The sequence below is a fragment of the Argentina silus genome, assembly GCF_951799395.1.
Source record: "Argentina silus genome assembly, chromosome: 12".
NCBI lineage: Eukaryota > Metazoa > Chordata > Actinopteri > Argentiniformes > Argentinidae > Argentina > Argentina silus.
The window spans coordinates 17,678,094-17,692,712 of NC_139666.1; positions in this window are offsets into that span (position 1 = coordinate 17,678,094).

The following is a 14,619-nucleotide window of genomic DNA, read 5'->3' on the forward strand; positions in this document are numbered from 1 at the left end:
ACCGGAAATACAGTACTGAGAAATAGCTTTAATTTCTCAGTCTTTCACGTCTCGGGCTCAAACTTAAACTTCAGACATGAGAAAAATAACCAAATCCATCGACTGGCACAGTTCACAAGAATAAACAGGGACCACAGGTTCAGGTTTATAAAGTACTGAACAACGTACTTTGATCGTGATATTGTAATGCAGCTTTACAGTATTATGCGTCCCAATTCTCCGCCGTGTCCGCTGAAGTGCGCACTTATAGTCTACTCTACCCACATGGATTCATAGCTGATGAAAAGTATGAAAAATAAGCTTAATAATTAAATACATCTATCTTTGATGTTATTCAAATAGTCTGTCTTTAATTAATCCTATGTGGAATTTGCTGCTCAAACAAAAAATATTATTCTGGGAGTTGGTGTCGACGACTGGTCTTCCACATCATCTTTTTTGCTTTTACAATAACCTCAACAGTCTCATTTGAAAAATAAATAATGTGCATAAAATGAAGATCCCGGGGCACATTTTTGCTGGTTAAAAAGTACCATCAGTCAGGGCACATCACAACTGTCCTTTATGGTGGCCATAACTGTGTCATCCACTGTATGTAGAAGTGTCTATTCTTTCACCGCAGTGTCTATCCTTATCTCACACTGACATTTAATTAAGCATCAAGGGAAAAAAGAGGCATGTCATAATAGAAGTATAAACCCCACTTTTGTCCTTTTTAAAAAATGACAGATGCAATTACACCAGAGTACAATACTCACACCCGTTAGTCATCATCATCATCATCAGAGGTAACGTTTCCTCAGGGCAGGCAACCACAGTCTGCTCCCCGGAATGTTTTTCTCTGCAGTTTACATTACAGAGCACTCACTGTCATTATTGTAGAGCTTGGCGCTCTCATTAGTTTTGCACACAGAGGAAAAATAAGGGGAAAAGAAAAGAAAAAGACAGAGGACGTGATTGGAATGGTGCCCTCTTTTTCTGCAGCTGTGGAGGAGAGGAGAGAATGGAGGGAGGGAGGGAGGGAGGGATAGGTCCCCTGGGAGTAATTGCATGCTTTTTTTGGTGTTTCTGTCGAAATAACACATTTCTGGCTCGGGGAGACTGCAAGACGTTTGATTAAAGCTTTGCCACCGAGCCAGAGAACAGGCTGATTACTGAGGAAATTATACAGGGTCAAAATGGTTATGCTGTGTTACCCTGAAAGAGGAAAGAAACAAAGAAACAAAGCAAGAAAGAAAGGAAAGACAAAGTGAACACATTGCACAGAGTGCAGCCAACATCACACAAGACAATGGTTGTTAAATGGCAGCCTCACATATAATTAAACATCATCCCTGGAATGAAAAGACCTGCATCTGCTATATTTGTCATTCCCTCCGCCAACGTTTGGCTGCATTTTTGTGCGCAACAATACATCTGCAGCCTCTTATAATGTCTTTATCGTAAAAGAACAATCCTGCTCTCTCTCTGCCACTGGGAAACAAGTAAATCTACTTCTTTCAGAATAAATCAGGTAGTATCCTTGTTTGGCACAACAGCAATGGCATGGATAGAGTTTATGCACAGGTTCAATGTTAAAACCACAGAAAGCCTCTCGTGATATCATATATCAACTCATGGGGGTGTTTCATTTGACTGTGATCCAACAAGTGCCACAGTGTGATGGGATATTCTGCACTGTCAAAAGAACCTGAACCTGTTGTACAACTTTAGTCAGGGAGGAATGAATGATTTTGCTGAAAGATCTAAGGGCAAGACAAGAAGGGGCAATTACAGTCCTGCTGAAATATCTGTGCATGACTTTCATATTGGAGTGAAAAAAATATAAATATTGTGATTGAAAATAATATCTGAGACGATATCCATAGTGCAAGCAACATTTCTTAGTTGGAGAAGAGTGACAGAGAAAGAAGCAGCGATAGAAAGTCATAGAGAGATGGAAGAGAGAGAGAGAGAGAGAGAGAGAGAGAGAGAAAGAGAGAGAGAGAGAGAGAGAGAGAGAGAGAGAGAGAGAGAGAGAGAGAGAAAGAGAGAGAGAGAGAGGGGGGGGGGGAGCTAAGGATGCTAGGGAGAAGTGAGAGATATAGAGATATAGGGAGCAGTGAAAGGAGAGGAGAGAAAAGGAAGAGAGTTGGCAGGAGTAATAAAAAAGAAAGAAAGAGACAGATACAGGAGTGAGAGACAAACAGACAGACATACAGACAGAGAGAGAGAAAGAGAAAGAGAGAGAATGAAAGTTAGAGGATGAAAGTCTTTGTGATTAGCGGCGGGCAGCTGTCTCTCTGAGTCCCGGTGATTGCAGACTGTGGTGCATTGGTGTTAATGTGTTGATTTTGTCGGAAGCAGCTGTTCCCTCGCTCTCTCTTTTTAATGATCACAAGGAGACGTGTTATTTTTGGATACTGTCCTCTCCTCTCTGATGCAGGGCGTTTTTTGTCTGTCGAAAGAGAGAGAATGAGACAGGAGAAAGTGAAGAAGAGAGAGAGAGAGAGAGAGAGAGAGAGAGAGAGAGAGAGAGAGAGAGAGAGAATGAGACAGGAGAAACTGAAGAAGAGAGAGAGAGAGAGAGAGAGAGAGAGAGAGAAAGGTGGGAGACTGATTATGGCTTTGAGAACATCCAGCGCTAATTACTCCGCACCCACATAGGTGTCTCTCGTTCTCTCATTCTTTCTCCTTTCCTCACGCTCATGAAAGCTCTTTATATCCCCTGAACACTCCCCTCTCCTTTCCATTTGCTTTCTCTGGTGCTTGCTACTGTACTTCTCTCTCTTTCTCCCATCATCCCTCCCTCCCTCTGTCTCTGTCGCACCTCTTTCATTCTCTCTGAATGTCTACACTAATCCTCCTTCACAAATGAAAAGAAAAACACAAAGAAATCCATTGTGACTTACATGACACTGTTGTACCACACAACAGGTCTTAAATTAAGCAAACTGAGGGAGAATGGTGTTTGCTGTCTCTATTTGTTTGTTTGGAAATGTGTTCCTTGCTCTCATGAATGCGGCTTTTCCTTAGTCAAGTGGTTCTCTCTCCCTCCCGCCCCTATTAACCACACCGGCTCACAGCCGTGACAGATGTTTCAGGGAATGAGGGAAAACACTTGTGTATGGTTATTAGTCAGGCCTGTTGCTTTATATCGCTGTTTTTTGTGTGAGCCATCATACAGTATGTACTTATCATACATTATGTACAACTCAATGGTAATGGGAGTTAAAATCCACTAGCTATTAGACCTCATTGTTCACTGAAGAGTATATTTTTTTCCAATCAGTATATTTGAGCCAAATTATTTGCTGTAATATTTGACCTAAATTATTTGCTGTAATATTTGACCTGGAGGATAAAATGTAAATCGTAACCAGCTTTGTATGGCTTGTTTTAAGAAGGGTGATACTTTGTACAGTATTTAACAACAAGGCCCAGTGAAGATTCTTAGTGTGCATCCCAGTAGTAGAAAAGGATATGATTCCAAAACAGAGATTTGCTTTCACCTCTCAACTTCTTTCAGATCAGAATGAATGAATCAAGGAGAGGAAATAAAGAGAGCGATCAACTGAAAACTACTAAGATACACCACACCCACTGTCACGTATTGCCCCACAGGTGGGGGGAGGCAGGGGTCGGCAGGGCAGGGTACGCTGCCATTAGACCGTTTTGTAAGGAAGTACAAATATACAGGGAATAACCTTGATCTTCCAAAACTTCACCACCAACTTCCTGCGTCTCCGGCTGTATTCATGAGCATCTGGTTGGGCATGACCTGTGTGGAGATGAACTGCATTCTAAATATGTGGATATGCAGTTGTTATTGTCGTTGTTGTATTTTGTCTTTGTCATTTTTTGGCAAGGAGGCTTAGTGGCACTACTTTTATCGGGATGGTAGAATGTGCCTTTGTGTGTGTGTGTGTGTGTGTGTGTGTGTGTGTGTGTGTGTGTGTGTGTGTGTGAGAGAGAGAGAGAGAGAGAGAGAGAGAGAGGGAGAGAGAGAGAGAGAGAGCGCGTTTGTGTGCATGTGTGTTTGCATACACATACCTGTGTTTGTGTGTGTGTGTGTGTGTGTGTGTGTGTGTGTGTGTGTGTGTGTGTGTGTGTGCGCGTGTTTGCACGTCTATATGTGTTTGTGTTTGTATGTGTGTGTGCCAGTGTGCATTTGTAATGTATAGAATCCACAGATGGGATAAGAGAGACACAACTTACCCATGGCTGTGTCTAGGGGTTCGAAGTGAGACAGAAGTCATCCCACTGCAGGACTCCGCATGGCATTGGCCCCAGTTCCTGTCAAGCTCACCAAATGTTTAACCAGATGGGTCAGGCCAGCTCAGCTGTCATGATGGGGCCTCTCAGGTCAATGCGCAGGGTCTAACAGCCTTTGGCTGCATCTGCTCACTGCAATCACTTGAGTTCTAGGCTGCACTCTGGGGTTGAGCGTTAGGCTGTTGGAGTACTCAGGTATTACATGTTAGAAATGGATACAGCTTTTGAGAACTGTGGGGAAGAGAAGACATTCCAGTTTGACATGATTTGATAAATAAACAGGAAGCACCATAGGTATTTGTTGCTGAGACTATGTATAGAGGGACCATAGATGCACATACAGGTATATTGTATGTCTATGACAGTGGAGGCTGGTCGAGGCAGAAATTGGAGGATGCCACCAGCCTCCCCTGGTGTATGAGTCTGTTTGTGTGTGTCTCTGGTTGGTTGTTGACAGTGCAGCTCAGAGAACTAAGCAGCGCTCAACAGCCCGAACAACATGGCAGTGACATTTTGCCCCATCCTAATTAGAATTGTTAGTGACAGTGCTGACGGTTGTAGAATGAGGAAGTGACTACCCTAAGGGCCAGAGGGCCTTACACTACAGCTGGTCTCTGAGTGACACGTACATCACCGTGGTAACACTCAGGACTCCTGCAGGGAGGCAACAAGGTGAGAAGGGGCGGATGGGTGATGTGCCCTGCTAGGTAAGCCTTTGTCATCTGTGTGGCGTTCAGAGGCACAACACCAGCAGGTCAGGACAAACGGGATATAAACAAATGCTAATGATGTTAAATGAATGAGACTCCTGCCAGTTGCTTTGCACCAGCTGGGCAATGTTGCCTGGACAGGGATGACATCATTTGCTCTATTTGTCATGTGGAAATAACAATACTGTAAATACTGTAGCTTTCTGTTCATAACCTATGTTGTTTCTAGTGGGTTCAGAAGGTGACCAGGGTTAACATGTTGGGATGGGAACCCCCATAGCCATTGAATATATCAATGTTGACCCAGTCCACTTTGTTTCTGAAATCCAGAGATTCAATATGTAATTCATCTGGATGTCTCTGGTTCTCTAGGTCCTAGCGGGAGACTGATTAGCATGATCTCATCTCTATGTCACCTGTTGCTTCGTGGAACCCTAATAAGAGATATGCTAAATTGTGTTCTTGAGTGTGATTACTAAAATGAATATCCACACACACACACACACACACACACACACACACACACACAGACACACACACACACACACACACACACACACACACACACACACACACACACTCACACAGAGACACACACACATACATACACACACACAATGCCTCTTTGTGATGCTTCATTGAGGCACTTAGTTCTCTGTCGATACAATTTCCTTACCTATACTGTAAAAACATGAACATGTTTACATAACCAATACATATTGAATTTAAGATTCTCATCTATGCTATTTCCTAATCACACACAATCTACATGGCATTATCGGCACATCCTGAAAACTAAGTGTTTTTTTTAAAGTTGACTCAAAATATGTGAGAACACACACTGAGCTGCACCCTTGGTAATGGCATTTCAGCTTCTAAAAGCTGGCGCAATAAGATCCTGAGTGACATATGCAAATGAGGTATGTAATACCGTGGCAACACAAACCCAGCTGCCCCCCTTCCCAGCCCCTAGCACACGACAAGACAGAGAATAACTTCATAATCTTTATTATTAATCGCCATTTCTGCTGAAATCCATCAAATATCATGTGGCAAACAATCCCCTGGCATTTATTCAGACTGGGGGTTATTGGGATTTGCAGTGCGAATGTTTGCTCGACAGAGCTCAATAAAGCCTCAAGTTAATTGTGTTATTATTACAACTTTCAGCCGCTCTTCGTGTTTTTTTCCCTTCCATGCAAATATTTGACATCAGAACTTTTATGCGATGGATGCAAACTCCATGGCTCTGCAGATTATTGCTGCTTCTTTACATGTCAGCAGGAACTGATTGAGATACATACAGAAATGTGTACACATATACTGTATGTAGCCGCAAACACGCACACACACACACACACGCACACACGCACGCACGCACACACACATGCACGCACGCACGCAATAAAGCCTCAAGTTAATTGTGTTATTATTACAAGTTTTAGCCAGTCTTCGTGGTTATTTCTACGTGCACACGTATGCGCGCACGTACGCATGCACGCAAGCATGCACGCACACACCCGCACACACACACACACACACACACACACACACACACACACACACACACACACACACACACACACACACACACACACACACACCTGTTTTGACACCTACTGCACTACTAAATAACCCTCACACGCATGAATCTCCCTAAGCCTAGCTGTCAAAACAACAGAAATATTACCCCTGTCATTTGATGCACGCGAGCACCTACAGAACCTCGTGAAATTGCCTGTGTAACCTAATTGTCAACCTATCAATCACAACGTATGGTACAGAAATCAATGAGAGCATTGAGCTTAACCAAGGCCAAGGATGGAGAGGATGAGTGCAGCGCCTACAGGTATCGACCCCTGCACAACACAACCGACATTTACAACCACAGAAATCTCATTCTCTCCTGACAATACAATTTCCTGTGTTTATTAATTCATGCACAGTTGTTTTTATCTGATGCTAGTATGAAGCACATTTGATAACACTGAGATGCACTACTGTACAACCACCTGTTTACAAGAGAGTGGACTATTGGATTTTGAAATCCCAAGCATTTCAGCTGCCTGAGACTATCCCCTCAATGCGAGGGAACATTGCAGTGCTCTATTTGTACTGCAACTTGAAATGAGATCACTTCTGTTTTCTTCTGTTCCGGTCTGTTCATCTGATTTGCTTGGCCACTTGCTGACTGTAATATAATGCTATTGTTGCCATGACAATGAACATGGACAAGAACATTGAATCTTAGGCTTCCACACCCACGCGTGCACAAACACATGCACACAAGCACGCACGCATTCACGCCACATGCAAACACAAACAAGTGCCCTGAATACGGTTTATTAAAATGATCACTCAATGGATGGAGAAAGAGGAATATCAGGGGAAGAGTAGGGTCGGGATGAAGGGAGGAGGAGAGTGAGAGAGGAAAGGAAGGAAAGAGACAGAGAGAAGAGGATGATCAGGTTTGACTCAGAGCAAAGCAGTGAGGTATGTCATTATGTCCCTGGGGCCTTCCAAAAAAAGAAGAAAAGAATAGTCAGGCCTTTTTTTGATACAGTACTGAATGTTACAGTGTGGATATCAAAGAGACATGGCATCATGCACACACACACACACACACACACACACACACACACACACACACACACACACACACACATACGTATGCACGCACGCACACTGGTCTAAGGGCAGGGACACAGCACCCAGAGCCACATTAGCACACATGCATACATGCGTATGTTCACATACACACACGCACACATGCACACGCACACACATCATCTGTCATTTGTATGGCTTTCCTCGTCAAATCAGTCTTCAGCTCAAGGCTCTATCACCAGGGGGACCTGCACAGTGCAAATTATCTGATCTTTAAAAAAACTATTAGACCCATACTCCCATCAATGGGTCTGTGCATGTGTGTGTGTGTGTGTGTGTGTGTGTGTGTGTGTGTGTGTGTGTGTGTGTGTGTGTGTGTGTGTGAGTGTGTGTGTGTGTGTATATGTGTGCACGTGCTTGCATGTGCGTGCGTGTGTGTGTGTGTGTGTGTGTGTGTGTGTGTGTGTGTGTGTGTGTGTGTGTGTGTGTGTGTGTGTGCTAGTATCGTCTTTTCATTTGGTATACTGTATATTTATGAATACATACAATGTATATTTATACTGTGTATGAATGAAGACTCCAACCTCTCCAGATAAGCCTCCATACATTACCTCAAAAACCATAATCCAAAGCCTGGTTCCATCTTTTATCACTATAATTATATGAGCTACCCGTGAGTTCTCGGGTCTTATCTGCAACCCTACCTGACAACATGGTTGAATACAGTATGTACATACCTCGCTACTGATATGCAATACATACAGCACAATGCGTTTTCCAAGTCAAATGACAAATAGGATCCCCAGGATATTTTCTAAAAACTCGTGCTGTCAGTTTATTAATAACAGTATGATCATCTGCACAATACTTCTGTCTTCTGTCTTCAGGGCTGATATGAAGGCTTTCCCTGGGTGGGAAATGGTACACAACACACTGTGTACTTTAAAAGACTTGCACTATTACAGAAGCACATTCAAGCTGGCTTAAATAACTGATCTCACCCTTTAAGTCACCTGATTAGTCATCTTTTTTTCTCTACATCAAAAATATCTCATGTCAGATTAGTTAAACCATCATGGCCAGATGGAGGTCACACTGCACACTGAGAAAGGCTCCATGCCCAAACATCTGTGCATGATCTCCAGTTGCGTATATACAAAAGACAATACAAATAGTAACATTAAGTGTCCAAAATCATTGCATTTTTGCACATGAACCATCTAATTCCTTCTCTGAGAAAAAAGGGAGGATGGAGGAACGGATACATTTGTGAGGTATTAGAGGTAATCCCTCACCTCCCTTCAATTCAGTCCTACACGTCACAAATCTACCAGTAGATGCTGCTGTCTGTGTGTTTTTCAGGCTCTGCAGTGTGTGTGTGTGTGTGTGTGTGTGTGTGTGTGTGTTGTGCTGTATGTGTAAAGGCGATCTCTGAGTACTGCATAGCAGAGAGAGAGAGAGAGAGAGAGAAAGAGAGATAGTCTGTGTGTGTGTGTGTGTGTGTCGTGTGTATGTGTGTGTGTGTATGTGTGTGTGTGTGGTTGTGTGTGTGTGTGTGTGTGTGTGTGCACGCGTGCGTGCGTGCGTGCGTGTGCGTGTGTGTGTGCGTGTGTTTGTGCAATTTTCAGTGCCTGTATGCATGTGTGTGTTTTGAGTTTAAGCTCTTTGAGAGCACAGTTGGTTCTGGGGTTTTGGAGTTTGCCTCTTTCAGATGTTAACTTCTCTTTGAGGTCAGAGGAGGATGTGGCCCTGCACTCTGAGATAGGCCCTTTTAAAAAGAGCTGCTCGGGTCCCTGTGGTGAACTAACACAGAGGAGGGTTCAGAGGCTGAGCAGGGAGGGGGGTTGTTCCGCTCTATGGGTAGGACTGGGCTGCTGTGTGTGTGTGTGTGTGTGTGTGTGTGTGTGTGTGTGTGTGTGTGTGTGTGTGTGTGTGTGTGTGTGTGTGTCTGTGTGTGTGTGTGTGTGTGTGTGTGTGTGTGTGTGTGTTTGTGTCTCCCTCTCTCTCATTCTAGCCCACTTTCTCTCTATCTCTCTCATTTTACCACCCCTCTCTCTCTTTCTGTTTCTCTCTTTTTTTCCCATCATCCCTCTGGCCCTCGAGAGCATCTGCATCCCTCCCCATTTTCCATATGCCCCGTGCCTCTAAGCCTGGCCCCCAACTCTGCAGCCAATCACTTATTCATCAGCAACATGAATTAACAATCGCTAATTTTCCATCCCATCAACAACCTGACGGCTAATTTTAGTCCTGACCCGTTTCGAGCTGAGATAAGGTTGATTACACTACATCACGCAAGCACACAGACAGCGAGAGGTGAGGAAGGAACCTCTGAATGTCAACATTCAGCCTACCTCACCAGACTTAGCAGCACCAATGAAAACACACAGAGAGATACGGATAGATAGAGAGAGAGAGAGAGAGAGAGAGAGAGAGAGAGAGAGAGAGAGAGAGAGAGATAGATAGATAGATAGATAGATAGATAGAAATGGGTTGCCTTGACTGACAACGAGATCCTTTCTCCATATGTGTATAGTTACTTGGCACTTTGAAAAATGGATACTTTAAAAGTCGGTAATATCATTCAAAAGCGCTTGAAAGTGGGATCCCATTTCAGGGTAGCCCAGTTTGACAGAGAACATGAATGGAGTTTGGAAATTCAGGAGATGCACAGTTTGAATCCAACAGAAATGAATACCGGCAGAGGCTGAGGCTGAGGTTACAGGGTTATCGTAACATCACTGAACTCTAGACATCAAAACCAAGCGGGTGCCAACGTCACTGCCCTTTCCAAGGTAATTCTGGGTTTTTCAACATCAAAAGTGGACTGGAGACAGATAGGGGAGGGATACAATCCAACGGTCCCAGAGGTGCCTTTGAATACAGCCCTAGCCCTGGAATACTCTGCAGAACACGACATGCTCGATAGGTAATTGGTTTATTGCCCTCAGTGGTGACGCTGTGATTTTGCTGACAAATGCAGGATATTCACAGGTGGCCAATAAGAAACAATTACTCATCTGGCAAACGGAAACATCCACGTTAACCCCTTCAGTGCCTCTCTGTATGAACATCAGCAGTGAGAGGAGATAGCAAATAGCTTGTGTGTCTGTACATGGGAAAGTGTGTACAGGATCTGTGTGTGCGTGTGTGTGTGTGTGTGTGTGTGTGTGTGTGTGTGTGTGTGTGTGTGTGTGTGTGTGTGTGTGTGTGTGTGTGTGTGCGTGTGTGCGTGTGTGTGTGTGTGTGTGTGTGTGTGTGTGTGTGTGTGTGTGAGTCTGTGTGTGTGTGTGTGTGAGTCTGTGTGTGTGTGTGTGTGTGTGTGTGTGTGTGTGTGTGTGTGTGTTAGTGTCTGAGTATATGTTTATGTTTGTGAGTGACAGAGAGGCTGGCTGCCTCGGTATTTGACACTCACTGGGCTAACTCAAGGACATTGTTCAAAGCCCTGCCAGGTATCAGTCAGGCCCAGAATGACGTGCCTTTGAAGCCTCTCCTCTCCACCTTCAGACGAGGAAGATGGCGAGGAAGAGGAGGTGCCAGGGAATCTGTGTTTTAACACTCTGCCATGCATCAAGTGCTGTGTTTACCTTTCTGGAAATTACCCTGCTTTCAGCCATGAGAGACAGCTGCCTTGATGTCTTCAAAGCCTCCCTTCCTGGCCGCCTTCGTGCACAAACACATCCACACACTCCCTAGCCCTGGAACCCTGTTTCAGAAAACACTCTTCCCCAACATGCACACACACACACACACACACACACACACACACACACACACACACACACACACACACACACACACACACACACATACACACACACACACACACACACACACACACACACACACACACACACACACACACACACACGGTATTAGGGCAGGGACACGGCACCCAGAGCCACATTAGCATGGCAAACTCACTGTGACAGCAGTTTTGCAACAGTGCTGTTCGTGATGGAGACAATATGCTCACAGTTTGGGCGGCTCCAGGGGCAAGCTCTGCCCTCCACAGCATGTTATCTTGCAGCCTGGGTGGAGCTAGAAGGGGGAAGGGTGGGTTTTTATAAAATGGGAGGAGAAGGATCAGGGTGTGGGGCTGGGAGGGTGGGGAGGGGACAGAGGGTGGAGGAGGGTGCGGTGGGGACAGAGGGTGGAGGAGAGTGGGGAGGGTGGAGAGGGTGGAGAGGGTGGGGTGGGTGGAGAGGGTGGAGGAGGGTGGGGTGGGTGGAGGAGGCTGGAGGAGGGTGGAGGAGGCTGGAGTGGGTGGAGAGGGTGAAGGAGGGTGGAGGAGGGTGGGGTGGGCGGAGAGGTTGGAGGAGGGTGAGGAGGGCAGAGAGGGTGGAGGAGGGTGGGGAGGGTGGAGGAGATGATCTGAAGCTGGAGCTCAGAGCTGTGGAATTTGACAATTAGCTCTGTGGCTGCCAAAGCGCAATGATAGGTTGGAGGCTAGACATTTTGCAGTGAATGGGCCTTGGCCACTGACTGGTTGACAGTCAGTCCACACACAGGAGTTTGAGTGAGAGAGGAGGCGACAGTGCAGGGTAGATTGGAAAAGACAGAGAGACAGCAGCAATCAGCTCCTCCCCTCCTGTGAGAGAGTACAAAATCACTTTGAATAAACGGAGTGAGCTCAGAATACAGGCTCTGCGGCAAAGACCCTCTGGCTGCCGAATACACAAACTGCTTTTATATAGGCTACATGTTTTTAAATAGGCTACATGCTTTTATATAGGCTATATGCAGCATACAGGCAGACACACACATAGTTATTATCTAATCATTAGTCGCCATTGATTGATTCATTATCTATTTGTTGACTTATGTTCGTTCACTCATACATTTACTTTATTCATTGGTGTTTGTGTTACTGTATGCTAGCGGTTAGCTTTATGCTAACTTATGACTTACGCTAGAGATCACTGAACCTTGTTTTTAATGTCTGTCAGACGCAACCGATGTTGTCAATGCTGTAAGCTACAGTGATATCACCGAAGCAGCACGCTTGGTTCTCATCTTTCACCTCTGACCACCCACTGTTATAGACTCTGATTCTGACATACAGCATGTTCTAGTCTTCTTCATCTCCCTCTAATTACTCTCCTGTGAGAAAAGAATGAGGAAAATGTCAACTTTTCACAGATGGGAGAAGATAAGAGAAAGAGAGGCAACCTGTTAAACTGTCTAATCAATTTCTGCAATCAGTGGGAGATATTTATTAATATACATTCTAAATGTGGCAGTGGCGCAGCATAGACATTCTATCTTTTGTCATCACCGTAGCAACAAGCCAGGAACCAGGTGTTCTCGCTGGCAGAGAACACAGAAGTACAAGCTTCCTGTGCAGTAAAACTAATTTATTTACACACATCTCCAATCAACTTCGATGCTCTCTCAGCAGCACGGCTACAAGTACCACTGTACAATATGTACTCAATGTTAGTAGGAGCTTGGTTGAAATATTGATCCTCGCATGAGTACACCTTTAATCTGGCTTTAAGTGGGCACAACAAAGAGTGACCCATGTGACACAACGCCACTGTTCCACGGCAGCGCTCAATAAACTTCCTCCTGGGCCTTGGGGGTCTGCTGATCCATTATTCAGTCAGTGACATCATCATTATGGGACAAGAGTGATTGACATGTACCCAGCCCAATCTCTGGGTCTGTGGTGAAGGAGAAGCCAGTCACAAGCCTTTTCTCAATTGTTAGGAACACGGCTCCTCATGTCCTCTCCTCTGACCTCCACTAGAATTGGAGGAAAAGGGTTAGGGAAGAACCTTCCCCCCCCAATGTGTTTTCGGGAACACTCGAGTGGAGGATAGAGGAGAGGACGTGAGGAGTTGTGTTCCTAACAGTTGAGAAAAAGCTTGTGACTGATCTGAGATCCTCTCTAAGCACAGATCAGCTTAAGCTACTGTATCACCATTGTCAACTGTAACCATGCGAATGATAAAGCAAAGCACACACAACTGGGACCAGGATTGAGGAAGGATGGAGCCTACTCCCACTCTGCTTTCAATGACACAAGTCATAGCCTTACCTCTTGAACTGAGAAAGGTGAGGGGGAAAATACACTTTGAAGATGGAACGTAATAGATCAATATTGCAACTGAAAGGAAGACCTAAGTATGAGTTTATTGAAAGTAAAAATGTCTTTCTTCTTTTATTCGGACAGCTGTTACATCAGCAACAGCTACTCCTCCCGGCGTCCGCACAAAGCATATGATGACGGTCTTTCTAATGGAGAAACAAAAGAGGAGTGTGTGGACTCTCATCAGAGGAAAACATCAAACACTCAGCCTTCATTTTTCTCTGCTCTTTTTTGATCTGTCTTTATGAATCATCATCAATCAGTTTCTGATTAAATGTTCATCCAAGATCAACCTTTAAAAAACAACTCACTGAGGGCCTGGCAAAATGCCATCATTTTGTTGAATGACACTATTAGTGGTGTTTGAGTCAATATCTCTCGAGCATCAAAAACCCATCCCGTATCCCGTGTTTCTATCAACAAATTATTTCTATTTAGAGTACAGTTTGAAGTCATTGAACACACTGGCATATTGTCAATATACCCAAATGCAGCATACCAATGTTTAAGTGGTGGGAGGGTGAATATTGATTAGGGGGGTTAAGGAGGCAGGAATGTAGTTCACTTGTATTGTGATTACTTCCTCACACACCCATACCCTCACAAACACGGTGTCGCCTGCGCGCGCACAGATACAGTACACACACACGCACACACATGGGCATGCACATACACGCACGCGCGCACACACACACACACACACACACACACACACACACACACACACACACACACACATACACACACACAAAACAACACCACCACAGTTCTCCTGAGGGGGTTACATTGACCGTCCTTCCAAATATCCTGTTAGTTTACAGCCACCAACATAAAAAAAAAGAAAATAAACTCATAAAAAGGCCAGACACACAGATGGACAGACAAATATGAAATAAAGTTTGGACAGGCTGACAACTCAAAAACTAGGACTTCAAAGGCTTTTTTTCTATGGTG